General features: G+C 41.9%; 1 protein-coding gene and 1 pseudogene across 3 annotated transcripts in view; one reads left to right on the top strand and one right to left on the bottom strand.

The window, feature by feature from the left end:
- MSI2 (musashi RNA binding protein 2) overlaps positions 1-16,883 on the bottom strand; it is a 397,445-nt gene that overhangs the window by 281,771 nt on the left and 98,791 nt on the right. The gene's annotated exons all lie outside the window — the stretch shown is intronic.
- Positions 662-3,363, top strand: LOC116824194 (beta-arrestin-2 pseudogene; annotated as a pseudogene).

The following is a 16,883-nucleotide window of genomic DNA, read 5'->3' as shown; positions in this document are numbered from 1 at the left end:
GTAAGACAGACAATACAGAAAAAGATCCCTAATGCTGGTGAAAAGAACTAGCAGATAGTATCAGACCCAACATACACTCTGAAAGTTTATGGCTGTTTACTAACTGAAACCACAGCTAAAATGGGTACATAGAAATGTCACGTATAAAAGAACCTGATTTTATGTGTTCCATTAGACACAGAATGGGCTTGGCAGAGGCATTCTAACTTACAAAGGGTACAGTGAAAAATGCACCACTCACTCCTTTTTACTTCGCCCCATAACCTGGGAACAAGGAGTCTGTTAAATTAATGGCTGATAAATTTAGAACCAATAAAAGGAAATAGCAGCATGGATAGTCAGCCTGGGTAATTCATTTCTGCAACTATTCAACTGAAATGCAGGTGCTGGATTTATTTTTTAAAAGGGCCAGATTTATTTTATGACAATTGGCAAAGTTTACAATTATGCAAATTAGTGCCTTGTCTACACAGAGGATTTGGCCTGACTGACCAGCTAGGAGGATCGCTACAACCGTGCAAATCCACTAATATAGACTGGCAAAGCCATTATTTGAGTTGGTGAAGCTTAGTCTAGTTTCAAGCAAAAATAATAGCCACTGACTGAAACTGGGTCAAGTCTCCAATACAGACAAGGCCTAAGGCAAGCAGAATTGAATCCCATGTTCCTTGCTGTAAATCTACAAGGAGTCGGAAAGGAATCCATCCATTCCTTACAGCAAAAACACACAGGAACTTTCTCTTCATTTGAGGTAAGTACTAGCCTTGGGCTAAAGCAGGATCCCAAACTAGGTTTGATCTGGTATTACAAACTCTTCAGGTCCTAAGGACGTACACAAAGAAAAGCACAATCAATCCTGCTTCAAAACAACCAGGATGCCCCAAATAGCTGAAAAGTCAGATGCTCCTTTGATGCCCACAAATTAACAGTTTCCTAGACAGCACTCTAGGAGCCTTAATCATGATCCCTCCAGCACAAAGACAAACAATCCCAAAGATGGCTAAGAAAAAAATAAAAAAGCCACTGGTTTGTGTGTGCACACAAGGAAGGACCAGAAGACTCTTGCTTTAAAACATAGTGTTGTAAAGTCCAGTCAAGACAAGAACTTCAGTTACTGAACCATTCTAACTAGGACTGCCTTAAATTCCAGATATTGGTACACAATCTCTAACCAATTGGTGTAAATGGCTACAGAATTTACTACAGGGACTGTGGAATAGCTATTGTTGATTAACTCCATAAATAGACACTTATTCCAGATTAAGAATGCTGCCCTCTGAATTAGCTTAATCTGGATTTAACATGCTCTTTACCTTATTCCAGATTAATTTTCACATGCATACAAACCCTCAGAGCCTTCCACATTATAAAAGCGTGGGATAATTAGATTCCATTTACTTGTTCCCTGCTCCCAGCAAAAAAGCCACACACTCAAGTGTGTGCTTTCAAAGTTAACCATGCCTACAAGAGAAACCAGGTTGGATTTTAGCCAACAGGCCTCTAGTAAAGTAGATAATCTCTCTATGTTTAAAGTGTAGTGGGGGAGAAAAGCTGTCTCCACACAGTACCTTTGCTTTGATACTGCCTTGCTCACATCAAAACCATGTCCAATTATAATTGACACAGCCATAACCTTGGAGCTGCAACTACCGTCTGAGCAACAAGGCTTCTGACATAGATTCCAACTATGTTAGGCGTGTATACACGTAGTATTAAAGTTATGCTGTTACATACGCATACGATCAAACACTGTTATAAACACAAGGCTCTGTCCTGCAAATCAGATTCCATTGGAATCAGTGGAGCTTCCAAAACCAGAATCTGCCCATTTGGATCCACTGGATGACTAAAGACTAAGCCTTCCATCTCTACCAAGCTCAGACTCTGAACAAAAGATCTGGAGTATAGAAAAAAAGTAAACATCACTCCAATTTCCAATGCTATCAAAATGTACTATAGATACTTCCCCAGACTGTCACCACAACTATATTTAATTTTTAATTTATTTATTTATTGGGGGGGGGGGATGAGAGAGAGTGGGGGGGAGGGTAAATCAGAATTCAATTATTCCTTTCCTCTCTGCAATCTAGGATTCTATAACTGATGTCCAAGGATATATTTTCCTGTAGAAAACTGTCATTTACAAATAAGAATTGGCTGAAGCCGACTTGCAACTTTGCCAGGCTGTGAAGAGCCCTCTTGCCTGTTGCATTTGATTTAAGATTCAGCCAAGGCTCTGGTGTCATACAAAAGAGGGAACAAGGCAATTATTCTAAGCAATATTTGAAATCATCATCATTTTTTAGATTCAACCAAGAAAAAGGAAAAAAGCTACTGCTTTTGGAAGCAAGACAGAAGGGTAAAATAAATAAAATAAAAAATTACTGTTTCAATAGATTCATTCAAAGTAAGTATTTGTAATGACAAGAAAATGCACAACATTTTAATGCCCAGACACATGTTGCAAGGTGGGAAGTGGTTTCAGAAAGCAGCTCTTTGGTAGAAAAGCACAAAATTAAGTCTGCTTTTGCAATCTATGTTTTCCTGAAAAGACAGTTTAATTGCTTTGTGATACATGTTCCCCTCAGCGAATGAATACACGTAATTTGTTGCCTTAGCAATTCTTCCAGCCCTGACATACTTAAGTACGAGATTTCTTTGTCTTCCTTCTACCCATGCCACAAGCCACCCCAGGGAGCCAGTCAGTGTCCAGAACACCAACAACTCAAGTAAGAGCATCAAGAAGATCAAGATCTCAGTGTGGCACCACACAGACATCTGTGCCTTCAGCACCACCCAGTAGAAAATGTCCTGTGGCCAAGACTGGACACGATGAGCAGGTGAATCCCAGCTCCATCTTCTGCAAGATCTACACCCCAAAATTCCTGCTGACAACAACCGTGAGAAATGGGGCATGGCACTGGATGGGAAACTCAAAACACACTAACCTGGCCTCTAGCACCATAGTCAAGGAAGGGGCCAATAAGAAGGTACCGGGGATCCTAGTCTTGTACTGTGTGAAGGTAAAGCTGACCCTGTGTCAGAGTGAGGATGTGCCTGTGGCACTTCCCTCCATGCTAATGCACCTCAAGCCCGCAGAGCAATTCACTCCGTCAGGCCCCAGTCAGCTGTCCCAGAGACAAATGTGCCAATCTCATCAAATATGAAACCAACTATGGGCAGGACAATGACATTGTGTCAGAGGACTTCACCCACCTACAGCTTAAGGGGCACAAGGATGACGACCATTTCTGTTGGTGGGGGGAGGACTGGGCTATCCCTTCCTTCTCCCATCCCCCTCAGCAGCAAATATGGGGCCTGATGTCTGTGGATTTCAACCATCTTATGTCCATGCTTTTTTAATTCTTCCCCCTCCCCTCCGAAAGAGGGCCCTCAAGGAATTTATTCTTCTTTCGTCCTACAGAAAAAAAGAAAGGAAAGGAAAAAAGAAAAGAAAAGAAAAGAAAAGGAGGGGGGAAAAAAAGCTATAACCACTCCTCCAAACTGTGCACAATTTATTATTTCACCTTTCTACCTGCTCTGCCTATGACTATGAATTACTCGAGGAATGTGAATGACTGATAGCATGTGGTTGTAACAGACATAATGGTTTGAAGGGCAGCATTTTTCAGATAATGACCTCAAAGTGCTTTGCAGACACAAAGTAATGAAAACTCACAACCACAGAGAGATAAGGGACTTCCTGAGGTCATACAGCAAGTAAACAGAGTGAGAATGTAACCCAAGAGTCCTGATTCTCAAGCCTTGTCTAGACGTGGGATTGGTGGCCAGCAATTTATATAGCTGGGGCAGACAAGGATAGTTGTGATTTGCAATTGGGGAGCCTACCCCAATTTCAAGCATATGAAGGTTTAACCAGTGTAATTTTCAGTTTCATTGGCTTCCAGCCATTGGACGGGTGAATTGGGACTAATCCCAATTACAGACAAAGCCTAGGACTCAGGCTCTAACCAGTAAACTCTCTTTCATTAGCCAAACAGATGAGTTCTGAGGCTAGTCTTCACTGGGATAAAATAAATCCAAGTAGCAGAGATTATCCAGAGAACTGAAACCAAAAGCATTGACCAAGAACCCCAAAATTATCACCTTATTCCAAGTGCGAGATGGAGGCCAGCTACCCTCACCACCCTACTCACAGGAAGGATATCCAACACAATCTTTTACAATGCAATTTTGTAACACAGAGTTCACAGAAATATTCCATTAATGGAAGTATTACAGTCAAAATCTAAGAGTAGATCAGAAGAAACAAAGAGCTGGTGGTGGCAGTAAGGGTGGGAAGATGACTTGACAGCTCAGTGGTTGTAGGTAGCAGAGAAGAGGATGAACGGGTGAGTGTGTTTGGTTTTGGCATTTGTTGGTTTTTAAAGTTTATGTAATTTTTTCCCCATATAAAACCAGTACCATTTGGGGAAGAAAACTGCCATTGTTGCTCAGGAGTAATTTCAGTGTAGAGACAATGAAGAGCAGAGAAAATCTTTAAGAACAGCACTTAAATTTCTTATTTAAAATTTCAAAATTTGAATTAAATTTTTCATCCAAACAAAATTTTGCCAGGGAAATAATTTTTTTTAACCAATCATCTTTTTTTTTTTTTTTTTTTAAAAGGTACAGGAATGATGGTGTGGGTATGAAGACTGTGTGAATCCATTGCAAATTAATATTTATGATTGGTAGCACTCAGCCTCCACTCTCTCTGAATCCATGTCTTTGTTCTAAATTCCTCATCCACCATATTCTGGAGGATTATGTACAGTTTGGAAATAAAATGCTTATGTCTGTTTATACATTGAAGGTGTGTCTCTGTGGCTATTGCAGGAAATGCTACCAGAGAGAGGGATGCAACTTTGGTTATGAAGTCTGTTAATTTTAAGTACCTGCAACATTGTTCTGTTCCTATTCTATGTTGTTGCTGCAGTTAATCAAAGCACATGAGACTGTTACTGAGGAGAGTCATTTAAGGTTATAATCCCTGTATGGGCCCACGTTTTGAAAAATGTATTTGCCTTGGCGAGTCCTGTCCTGGTAGTGAAACGTGGTTTTAGAGAGAGGAGTTTTCTGACTCCATGCCAATTTTGCAGAGGTTGGATTATAATCAGATTGTTTTTAGCCATATTGGGTAATTCCTGGTTTAAACAATAGGCTAAAGAATCAATCTGAAAGATGAAACACCTGTTCTATTCAATCATCTATTATATCAACAATATATGATGTGAGATAGAAGTGAAGTGTCGCCATTCGCATAGTAATGATGCAAGTTTACAGAGTTTCCAGTTTGGAAGAGTCAGCCCCCCCCTTCCCCCCCACACTTAATTTCCTTGAATATTTCTAATTTATCAGTGTTAATCCTAGGTTTGTTGTTTTTCCACTAGAATTATTTGATAACTTGATCCAGTGATTGTTTTAAAATAAATGGCATTTAAAGTAATTAGGGACTTTGCAACAGTCAAAGCATTTCTGATTCTCAAAGTACAGTATCTATTCACATTTTCAAATAAGAAAAGGTCAAATTCTTTTTTAACTTGGAGGTTACCTATCAGAAGAATTTAAGGTCAAGGTTTTAAAAAGATTGTTTTCTTACTGTTATTTTCATATGGCTTTTCTTGTTGAATCCTTCTTGTTTTGGGAAGCATGGACTATTAAAACTTCACACAGGTAAACCGTACATTTCCCCCTCAGTGATGACGAGGTAATTTTGAGTGTGCCATTACATTTTTAAAAAACATCCCTCTAAGAAGTAAAAAGTGTGTTGAAGTTGGGGTCACCCAACAGATGTGGTTCTCTTAGGAGTAAATATCACCTACATAGAAGTACATGGCAGCAGGGACAGAGATTACCTTTTAAAAGTCATGAAAGACGAGAGAGATTCCAGAGGACTGGAAAAGGGCAAATCCAGTGCTCACCTATAAAAAGGGAAATAAGGACAACCGAGGGAATTACAGACCAGTCAGTCTAACTTCTCTACCCAGAAAGATAATGGAGCAAATAATTAAGCAATCAATTTGCAAACATCTAGAAGACAATAAGTAACAGTCAGCATAAATTCGTCAAAAACAAATTGTGTCAAACCAACCTGATATCTTTCTTTGACAGGGTAACAAGCTTTGTGGATAGGGGAGAAGCAATAGATATGGTATATCTTGACTTAAGTAAAGCTTTTGATACTGTCTCGCATGACCTTCTCATGAACAAACTAGGGAAAGCAACCTAGATGGAGCTACTATAAAGTGGGTGCCTGTGGAGTTAGTTGTTTATAATTTCAGCTAACAGTGTGTGCATGAGACAGTCATTCAGCCTTCACTTCCCAGACATTTCAATTTGACAGAGCTTGACTGGAGGACTAAGGTGTAAAACTGTTTAATCTGCATCACAAATAGGGGAAAGAAATTTAACTTCTGAGGAAACTAATTAGATATAAAGCTAAAGTGTTTCTCAGGCTATCTTTCTCTCTACATGTGTGTGCATGTGTGCGCGTGTATACAAACAAAAGCATTATAGCTTCCTCACCTAAACTGCAGTTTGACATTTCATCACTCTTGGTGTCTACTGCCTTCTAAATCGGTTTAGAATTGGAAAAATTATCTTTAGTATATGTGCTGAAAGATATTTCATACTCCATTGTGCTGTACATTCCGGCTACCATATAACCTATGATTAAAAGCAATAACTCACCTAAAGGGGAAAGTGATCTTGTAACTAAATTACCAGAACTCTTCAGCAGAATACCAAACCAAAGGCAAGAATTCTCCAATGTTTGCTGCCTCTGGGACTCCACGAACAAGTTCCAAAAGGCTTTTATTTTTTTTAAATGACTGCAACAGCTTCTATGAAAGAGTCAACATTTACCAAAAGCTGCCAATTATTTACTGTTCTTAGAACAGAGGAGAAAAGCATCATATCCCCATTATCACTAGGTGGTTGGCAAATGATGGTTTTTCACAGTGAGAGCTAGAGCTGTGTTTTATTTGCTATAAAACAGACACTGGAGTTTATGCACAATGGGTGAAATTCATTCCTATGCTGAGAGTCAGCACATGGCCTACGTGCCACTTATGATGTACTTAAGAACTCAAAATGGGTTTTAGGTGGGACTTAAATGGTGTACATGGCCTGTACTTGCCCTCCGCACAGGAGTGAATTTTACCCTGTCCGATTAGTATCAAGTCACAAAAACGTAGCACTGTGAAGTTTATGTATCAAGTGGCTCTTTTAGGCCATGTAAACATTTTGGGCTAGATTCTTGTGCCACTAAATCGGTTTAGCTCCACTGAGCAACAAGGGAGCTGGAGTCTGTTCTCTCTTAGGTATCTCAAACAAAATTGTCAACTTGGTTCCTGCTGCAGAGTCTCTGCGGCTACTAATGAAAAAACTCAAGTTCTTTATTCAGTCACAGGTACAGTGGAATCAACAGTCGCCTTATCACCCAAGGCTTCCCCATGGCTCCCAGAGTCGAATTGTAACCCGTTTTGAGAGGGATCAGCTCTCAGAACAAGGGCCGCTCAACCTCCATGCCCAAACAGCCTTTGCCTCTCTGCTAACATCACCCCAAAAAGCTGTCAGTCAATGACAACGCTCTTCTCAGTAGGAGCTGCTGGATATTGAGAACTTTGTTTAGGTGCCTAAATGGGAGAACCATTCTCTTGAAAAACTGCCCCCAAATATGGGTGTCAAGATTTGGGGGGGGGGGGGGGGAAGGGGAAATCTGGTCAATTCAATTCAATGTATTTTAAAGGCTACAATGAAATTCACCAGTAAGAACTTGTCCTCTAGACAGCCATTCACCCAGCACTACCAGAATTAGGTATATACCCTCTCCCTCTCAGCTGTTTTCTATTGCCATGTTCTAAGCTGAAGCATCGAAGAGATGGGGGAAGGGGGGAGACAATCTACTTTAAGTTTACCTGGTTACTTTAGCTTCTTTTTACTATATGGTCTAAATAATTCTCCACAGAGTGCAGAAAACTTAGCTCATGTGCAGGTCTCGCTACTGTTCAACAACATTTAAATTAAGTAGGCAGTGTTGTTGTAGCCGAGTTGGTCTCAGGTTTTAAGAGAGACAAGGTGGGTGAGGTAATGTCTTTTAGTGGACCAACTTCTGTTGGTGAGAGAGACAAACTTTCCAGTGTACATAGTGACCAGAAGAGCAGCTCTCTGTAAGCTCAAAAGCTTCTCTCTCTCACCAAAAGAAGTTGGTCCAATAAAAGATATTACCTCACCTTCCTTGTCTATCATTCAAAATTATCTCAGTTTAGTTATTCTTATTTCTATTGCAGTAGCACCTCAGGACCACAAACAGGCGTTTGGAGGTCCAGTTCAACTCGGCACCATGGGTAGGATTTTCAAAAGTGCCAAAGAGATTTAGGGGCCCAAGTCCCATTGGAAAATAATACGACTCGTGCTCCTCTGTCTATTAGGCTTTTTATTTTATTTTATTTTATTTTTAAATGTCACCTTGAACAAAGAGCACAGATAAGGCTCTCTGCTTCTTGCCACCCCAAGCATGGCAGGCAGGCGGCGTGCCTGCAGGCGGTCTACTGCTCACGCGGATTCGATGGCATACCTCCAGGAGGTCCACCAGTGCCGCGCCATCGGCGTCTCTGCCACCAAATTGCCGCTGAAGCCGCAGGACCAGCAGACCTCCCTCACAGCGACCAGTGGGCCACCCCCCGCAGCTTGGCGCCCCAGGCATGCACTTGCTGCACTGGTGCCTGGAGCCGCCCCTGTCTGCCTCAGAGACCTCACAATCAAACATACTGTAAGAATATTTAGTGGGAATGCATCATTGACTAGCCATTACCAAGGTTTACTGATGTTGGTGATTAAATTATACTGCACTCCTGCAATGAAATGAGATCTGCCAAGAAAAGAAAACACGACCACAGAAACTTTGTCCTACAGTAAGGCGTATGTTTGTCAGGGACTGTGTTTATAGAGGACATGTTCACAGGCAACTTGGAAGCAAGGATCTACAAGTTGTCAGCATAGGAAGGGCCCTTTGAGCTAGAGCTAGAGAAAATATGTCAAGCTGAGAAACTTGAGCCGTGGAGCTTTCCAAAACATACTGTAAGGGAGCACAGCTATTATCTGTCCGAGCGTTAGCAAGTAGAGAAGGGCTAGCAAAGAGAAAGGCTCTGTATGGAAGTCGGATGAGACTGCAAAAAGCAATTTCTACTCACACACACAGTGGGACAGATCCTCAGCTGCTGTCAACTGTCACAGCCCCATTTGAAAGCAGTGGAGCTATGACAGCTTACACAGGATCTGCTCCCAGTGTGGAGCGACCTCTTGGATAATAACCACAAAGGCCAAGATTTTCCAACCTGCATGCCTAAAGTTAGATTCCGGAATCTATACCGAGGCACTTGAGTGACCTGATTTTTTTTCCAGCTTCCGTTGATTCAAAAATCTCAACCAAAAATTGTTCCTCATGTTTGTGTGATTAAAGTAATAACCATCCCAATTAAAATCCATAATCTCAGAGCAAAGATGTTAGGCAAAACTGAATACGCATCTTCGATTGTTGACATATTTGCATACAGCTGCAGCTTTCTGCCTACAAAACAGCAGTTCCCAAGCACTGCAGAGCCAAGCAGAAGCGCTCGCCCTTTGCTCACTTGGGAAAGACCTAATGGCTCAGGGATTAGGTAACAAGAGATTGGGGACTTTCACCACTAGGGCATGTCTGACCAAACATCGTTAACAGCTAATGGCTGTTCTTATCAAAAAAATATATGGGAGGTCTCAATCCCATTCCTAGTCAGCAGGTGTCCACATCACAAATAGTACTGACTGGCAGCTGAAAGATGGCAAGAAAAAAATGTGATTGCATCTACAGTAGAGAAGGGTAGTCCTATCAGGTTAGGGTTAGCACCACTACCCCATATGGCACCTGTTTAATAGTTAGAGGGGCTTTTACAGCACTGTCAACCCAGTGCTTTTCCAAGCACCCACCTGCACACAAGATAAATAGAAAGAAAAAACTATTTGGAGGCAGATAGGTCAGAGAGCAGTGTGAAAAGAAATCAGAGTCAGATACAACTGGAAACAAATCTCCTCCTCCTGTTCTTCAAGGGTTCATATTTTCCACCCTCTGCACACACAAACAAACGCCTGCAAAAAAGTTTGTGGCTCGTACAGTGCAGGATGACATATTTTAAGTAGACCACTACTTAATAATCGAATAGATCGTGACAAATAGTGTTTCGTAATAACCCTGTCCAGTGTCAACACTGTGTTAAGATTCTAGTCAGTATCCTGACAAGAAAAGAAAGCTTCAGGGGGGGGGGGGGGGGGGGGGAGAGAATGTTTAAAACAATTTACCTCCCTCCCAAACTACTCCAGATGATTTCTCAAAAAAGAACAAATGGAAACTTTAACCCTTAGCCTTGATTAATTTCATCTACATAATATACATTCACATGGCAATCAGTTACTGATGAGCAAGTTTTCCTTAATCTGCTGAGCAAAGCTGATATCTATGCAACACTCCACTTGGTTTTTTGAAAAGAATGATCTTTTCATCTGATGCGAGACCACTGAGCTCTTGAGAAATGCCTGGCTTTTCCTTGCCATGGCTTTTGAAACAGACTTCTCTGCATCCCCGTACAGGGAAATATCACTTTTTTCTTTCATCTTTTTATTTTTCCGGGGGATTAGGGGCGTTGCAAGAAGCATCTTATCACTCCAGCCTTCCCCCACAATGGGGAAAGAAGTGTCCTCTCCCATCAGAGATCCCTCCAGCCACTCAAGAAACAGTATGGTTATGACTCTAAAAGCTGAACGAATTCTCCTTCTGCCTGCTGGTCAAGCAGCCATGATGGCCTCAAGAACGAGACAAGCATGTGAATTAGGAGAAGACACCCCCAGTTTACACAGAGCAGTGAAACACTTTACTTAACCTTCAGCCAGCCTTAGCCCGGGCAGTGGCCTTAGTGTAACAGATAAAGATGGTGACTAAAACACAAGATAGGAACTCAAAACTCTTGGCTTCTACCTCCCAGCTGTGTTCTCTATTCACTTTGTGACCATGGGGGCAAATCTGTAGGCTTGACTCTGAAAGATGCTTTGGTGGAGTGGGGCCATAGTGCACAACATTTAAGCACAAATTTAACTCCAAGCATGTGAGAAAGCTCCACTGCTGGATCAGGGCCAGACTCCACAGCACCCAGAGGCAGATTATAGTTTTGTAGGGCCCTGGGTCAGAGCAAGTGGAGGCCCCTCCCTATCCCTTCCACCTGCAGTCCCCCCCACCCCTGGCACTCCTGCTGGGGAGTGGGGTCAGAGGGTGAGGGTTTCCCCACCTGCTTGGCACTCCTAAAGGGGAGCAGAGTCAGGGCATGGGGACTTGCCTCGTTTCCCGGCAGGAGAGCTAGGTGGACAGAGTGGGGTCAGGGCACAGGGGCTCTCCTTTTCTGGGGCCCCTCAATTGGCCAGGGCCCCTGGGCATGGACCCCGTTGGCCCAGTGACTAATCCGCCACTGATAACACCTTGCAGAATCAAGCCCTTTGTGCCTAAGTTTCCATGCCTGTAAAAAGGTATGGGGGTAGGCGGGTATGTATAGTCTACCCAAGCATGTTGTGAAGCTTCATTCAATAAGATGTCTAAACTGACAAGAGCCTGATTGGAAGGTTCTGAAAAACTGCAAGATATTATTGTTGATATTATTTATTATTAAAGACGTTTATTTTTATATATATTGTTCTGAGCTACGATGATCATCCCAAGAAAGAGAGAAATCAGGCAAAGACTCCAAAACAATATATTATTTCTCCTTATATCAATGCCTTATTGTACATGACTTTTTTTGTGCTAGTAACATATTTCTATAAATCCTCATATACAGAAAGCTTTGCTTTCAGAGTGGGGAAGAAAGTGGCAAAGAAAATACTACTAATCAAAAGAAACTCATGTCTCTGGTAACATAACTAAATGAGTAATGTTACAGGTGTTTTATAGCCAGAATGTCGGTTCCATTTAGATCATTTTTACAAACCCAGCATGAAATATTTTCTCCAGTACTGGAAACCATGGTTTTGAATCAATTGTTTATTGAAACAGAGAGGCAGTCAGGGAACAGCGGTAACTGCCGACCAAAACTTTGAGGACTCGTTTCTCAGCTTTATGCCAGCAAGTCAATACCTGGGAAAGAGGTTAAGATGCACAATCCTACGCTGCTGGCTTGAAAGTTCATCTGCCTGCAAATCACAGGCACTAAAGAGGGAGGCAGGAACGGAGCGAGGTAAAGACACATGAGAAGGGAGAGGAATGATCAGTGTTAATAAACAAAGTTAGTTAAAGCAACGCATACTATCAGTCCACTAAACTATTAGAGACTTTACTATAAAGAGGCCTGAGAAGTGTGTACTTAGCAAACAAGCCACTCTCCCCATCCCTCATACATACTGTCCTATAACATACTGTAGTTGTCTCCACTGAGTAATACCAAGCAGTCTTCTTATAATTGAACACTAAATACTTCAACAAAATAATACCTAGCTCTTGTATTGCACTTATCAGCTGACCTTAAAGTGCTTTACAAAAGAGGGGAGCATCATTATCCACATTTCACTTGTGAGGAAACACAGCGGCACAGACAGGGGAAGTGTCTTGTCCAAGATCACCAAGCAGACCAGTGGCAGACCTGGGAATAAAACCAAGGTCTCCTGGGTCCCAGTCCAGTGCTCTGTACACTAGACGACCCAGCCAGTCAAGCCCCACGGACTGAGTGCACAAACATAAGCAATTCACTCACATTAGGCAACAAGCACAATTTTATCAGTTCACTCGCGCTGTGTAGTTTGGCATCCACACCTGTTCTGCTGCAGAATGCTCTCACTTCCGGGTTTGCAGGTCCTTCTTGTCTGAAGAACCCCAGAATCCATTAAACCTCTGGGACTTACAGCTGGGGCATTTCAAAGTCTTGGGAGAACCATGATAAAAGATTCCAAGGCAGAAAGGTCCCATCGCCCTTCAGAGTTCAGTTCAGATGGAAATGAGACCTTCCAAACAACGAGCACAAGCTTCCGCTGAAGTTAGGGAAGTGGGATGCGGATTTGAATGGTCTGGAGGGATGAGGATTGGACCAGAGAGGAGGAATGATGTGGGGTTGGCAAGGAAAGCTAACCTAGAGGGGAAGTGGTGGGGAGTAGAGGGGGAGAGATAGGTAGTGAGGATGGGAGGGTGCCGAGGGCTGCAGGACCAGTGAAAAGCATTTGGGATCTTTGAACTTACAGTCCTTTATCAAAGGGCAACAGGTTTGAGCTGTGCGAATGTAGATAGGATCTGAACAGGTGGAAAAGAAAGAAGGCAGGAAGAAAACAGGATGAAAGGAGGGGAAAACAGAGAAAAAACAGAAGTTCTGTCTCCAGAAAAGGGGAGGAGGGAGAGGGGAAAAAAAAAAAATCACATAGAAAACCAAGTTTGAATGACCCACGAAATATATATTTCTAGTTAAAACTAAATGTCTTGATGCCAAATGAAAACTCCAGGTCACATGACCTTTGGCAGAATTAAAACTCTCTCACTGGTCATCATCATAAGGGGCTCATGGAGTTAGTTAAACACAGTTTTTTTCATTCATTAAGAGGAAGAATGCAAATGCTTCACTGCTTTTATGTTCCTACTGGGAAAAACAGATGCTGGGATTCCTCACCTTAGCATAGGGTGACCAGACTTTGATATTATCCCAATATTAGCGGCTTTCTCTTATACAGACAACTATACTCGGTGCCCCCGGGGGGGGGGGGGGAATAAAAAAAGTGTCCCAACTTTTCACACTTGCTATCAGCTCACTCTACCTGGGTTCCCCCACTGTCAAATTTGCCTAAGTTAAGGAATACAATATATGCATAGCCTGATAGATATATCACACACAAACACACACACAGACACACACACAACGCAGGTATCACCCATATACAATAGACATGCATACACACTATCACAAAACTAAAGAACTCAAGCTATACACTGCATTAATAGATATATTATACACACAACATAGTGAATGCATATGCACCACTCATATACAGATATGCATGCATACACAAACTAAGGAGATGATAAATGTACCGTATTTCCAGATGCATCATACCAATATTCAATGCATGCACTGCCTGTACACAGCGCATATGCATGTATACACACCCTGTCACACATACCCAAGTTCAAGTCAGATGTCAATTGGCCTGCACAAGTCTGTTTTCAAAGCATATTAATGGGTAGTGCCCAATGTTGAAAGATGTATTGTTCGAAATTATATCTGCTACATGTTGCGTTGTCTCCTAATTGCAATTAGCTTTGCCTTCAGAAGGATAGGAGTCTAATAAATCAGTTATCTCCAGGAAGAACTGATTTTAAAGTTGTTAGCATTGTAAAGCATAGTATTTGGTAACAGCATTCTTAAAAAAAAAAAAATATATCTAATCTGTGTGTACGTTTGCATTTGGATTGCATAATATATGTAGTGTGACTCAGTGCCTAGTTTTTAAACGAGACTGTCACTAATCAAGACACATGCCCTCTCAACATGTTAAAGAAAATGAAAATTAAGCCCAATTGAGCTATCAGCTCTTTTGCCCATTAGCAGGCCCCAACACCCCCAGTTTTTTCCTTCCCCTGTTTGGGGTTCCACAGACAAGCATTTTACATGAGTGAAGGGATATTAACCCTGACCGAATTTCAACTCTGACAATTAAATTCTGCCTACCTAAGCCCCTCCTGCAAACATGCTAAGACACACTGAGCTGTGTTGTTAACCAGACAATATATTCACTCCACAGGTGGCTGTGTAACAGACAATCTCTTTCCATGTGGATAATTCTTGCAATGAATGAGTCTGGTGAACCTGTGGCATGAAAGTTGCTTGTACAATAATCATGATGGCCCAGATAACCCATTGCAGGAAAAGCTGTCATTATCAGAGCTCAAATACTATCATTCAAAACTCTCCTAGAAAAAACAAAGATGCTCTTCTTCAAATGAGCGCACTTTTATCATTTTCCGTAGATATTTATTTTTAAAAAAAAAACAACGTGTCTATATGGCACCACATTCAAGGTGCTTTATAAAAAGATTCACTAAGGACTTGTCTTGGGGAAAAGCTCGAAATAGTTAGTGCAAAGTAACTATTCTATATTAGCTCCCCCTGTGGGCACTCAGTGTGGAATAAGGGTCTCCACTGGGAACTGGTGTGGAAAAGTTACTGTGCTTTAAATTCCTACCTTTCCTATTTCACACCAACTTCCCTGTGAAGACAAGCCTTAATTCACATTCCCTGCACTGAAGCAGAAATGTTAAGTGACTTGACCTGCAGTGCACAGCTACAGATGAAATGGCAGAGCCAGGATTCAAGAATTCCAGGCTTTTCATATCAATAGACATGAGGTTCTTAACCAGGAGGTTGTGTCCATATTTCTGGGGAGATTGCAACCACACCCACCCCTTTTTTAAAAAAATAATAAAGAGAGAAAGGTTTCTTGCCCTTATGGTTGCAGGGATAACCTTAAATATATGAACCAAGTGTAAACTGGTACAGTGATGCCTGCCTGAGTCTGCAGACAGCCTGAAACAATAGCCCTAATCTAGTAACCACCCTGTCCTCCTTATATTGCTAAATAAGATGCTGCATGGGTGGAGGGCTGAGGAGGAGTTGTTCCCGGTGTGGGAGAGGGTGTCCTGTATAAAATGTAAGGACCACTGTACTGGACCGGAACTCCTCTGTTAACCCAAGAGAAACATCAACTGTTACTTCACAGAGCCCTGCCTTTCTCTGCACCCTGATCAGAGACATCCCCAACTTTGAACCTGCCTGACTACAAGTGTCTCTCACTTAAAAAACCACCACCACCACATACACAACTCTGTAAGGTAACGGACAATACCACCTATGAGAACACGTGACAACACTGACGTCAGGATAGTTTTGCACCATATCTCTGTCTAAGCTCACCCACTTCGGCATTTTGCTGACCCCAGGAAGAATCTCCTCGTTCGACACTGAGAAAAGTGGGCAGAGATTATAGATTAAAAGTAAATTGCTGTCATGTTGCCAACCTTGTCACTGCTTTCCCTCCCCAAAGCTATCAAATTACAGAACAAATCATTGATGGGTGTCATTTTTATTCACTAGCTTAAGGATGACCACAACAGAGTCTCCTCAGTTTTGTTCCTGACCTCCCTTAAGATACACAGTATACTGTTCAGGTGTCATACTGCCTCCCAGAGCAGGGACTGCTAGAACTAAGTTTCTCAAGATTGCCCTATTTATAAGCTCCAACAGGTCAGCAATAATAATGTTACTGAAAATAAGTCATTAGATGGAATTACTCTCCTTCCTCTCCCTTCCCCACCCCCATAGCTCTGGTACACAGCAAATACTATTAGGTTGCTATTCTTATGGGTTTGTGGGACCTGAATCAAGTCACTGTAACGTTACATTAAAGATCTCCCAGTAAAAGTCTAAATCATCAAGATGACTGGATCTCTGCCTTTATAGTAAGGGATAGTCCATGCTGGGGAGTTGTCCTGATCACAACCATCAATGGCCAGGCTTTGGTATACAGTAGAACAGAGGTTGGGAACCTTTCAGAAGTGGTGTGCCAAGTCTTCATTTATTCACTCTAATTTAAGGTTTTGCGTGCCAGTCATACATTAATGTTTTTAGAAGGTCTCTTTCTATAAGTCTATAATATAGAACTAAACTATTGTTGTACGTAAAGTAAATAAGGTTTTTAAAATGTTTAAGAAGCTTCATTTAAAATTAAAATGCAGACCGGTGGCCAGGATCTGGGCAGTGTGAGTGCCACTGAAAAGCAGCTCGCGTGCCACCTTCAGCACCTGTGCCATAGGTTGCCTACCCCTC

This window comes from Chelonoidis abingdonii, chromosome 20 (genome assembly GCF_003597395.2).
Source record: "Chelonoidis abingdonii isolate Lonesome George chromosome 20, CheloAbing_2.0, whole genome shotgun sequence".
In the NCBI taxonomy this organism is placed as follows: Eukaryota; Metazoa; Chordata; order Testudines; family Testudinidae; genus Chelonoidis; species Chelonoidis abingdonii.
Note: the sequence above shows the minus strand (reverse complement) of the source record. Positions and strands in the feature narration are given on the sequence as shown.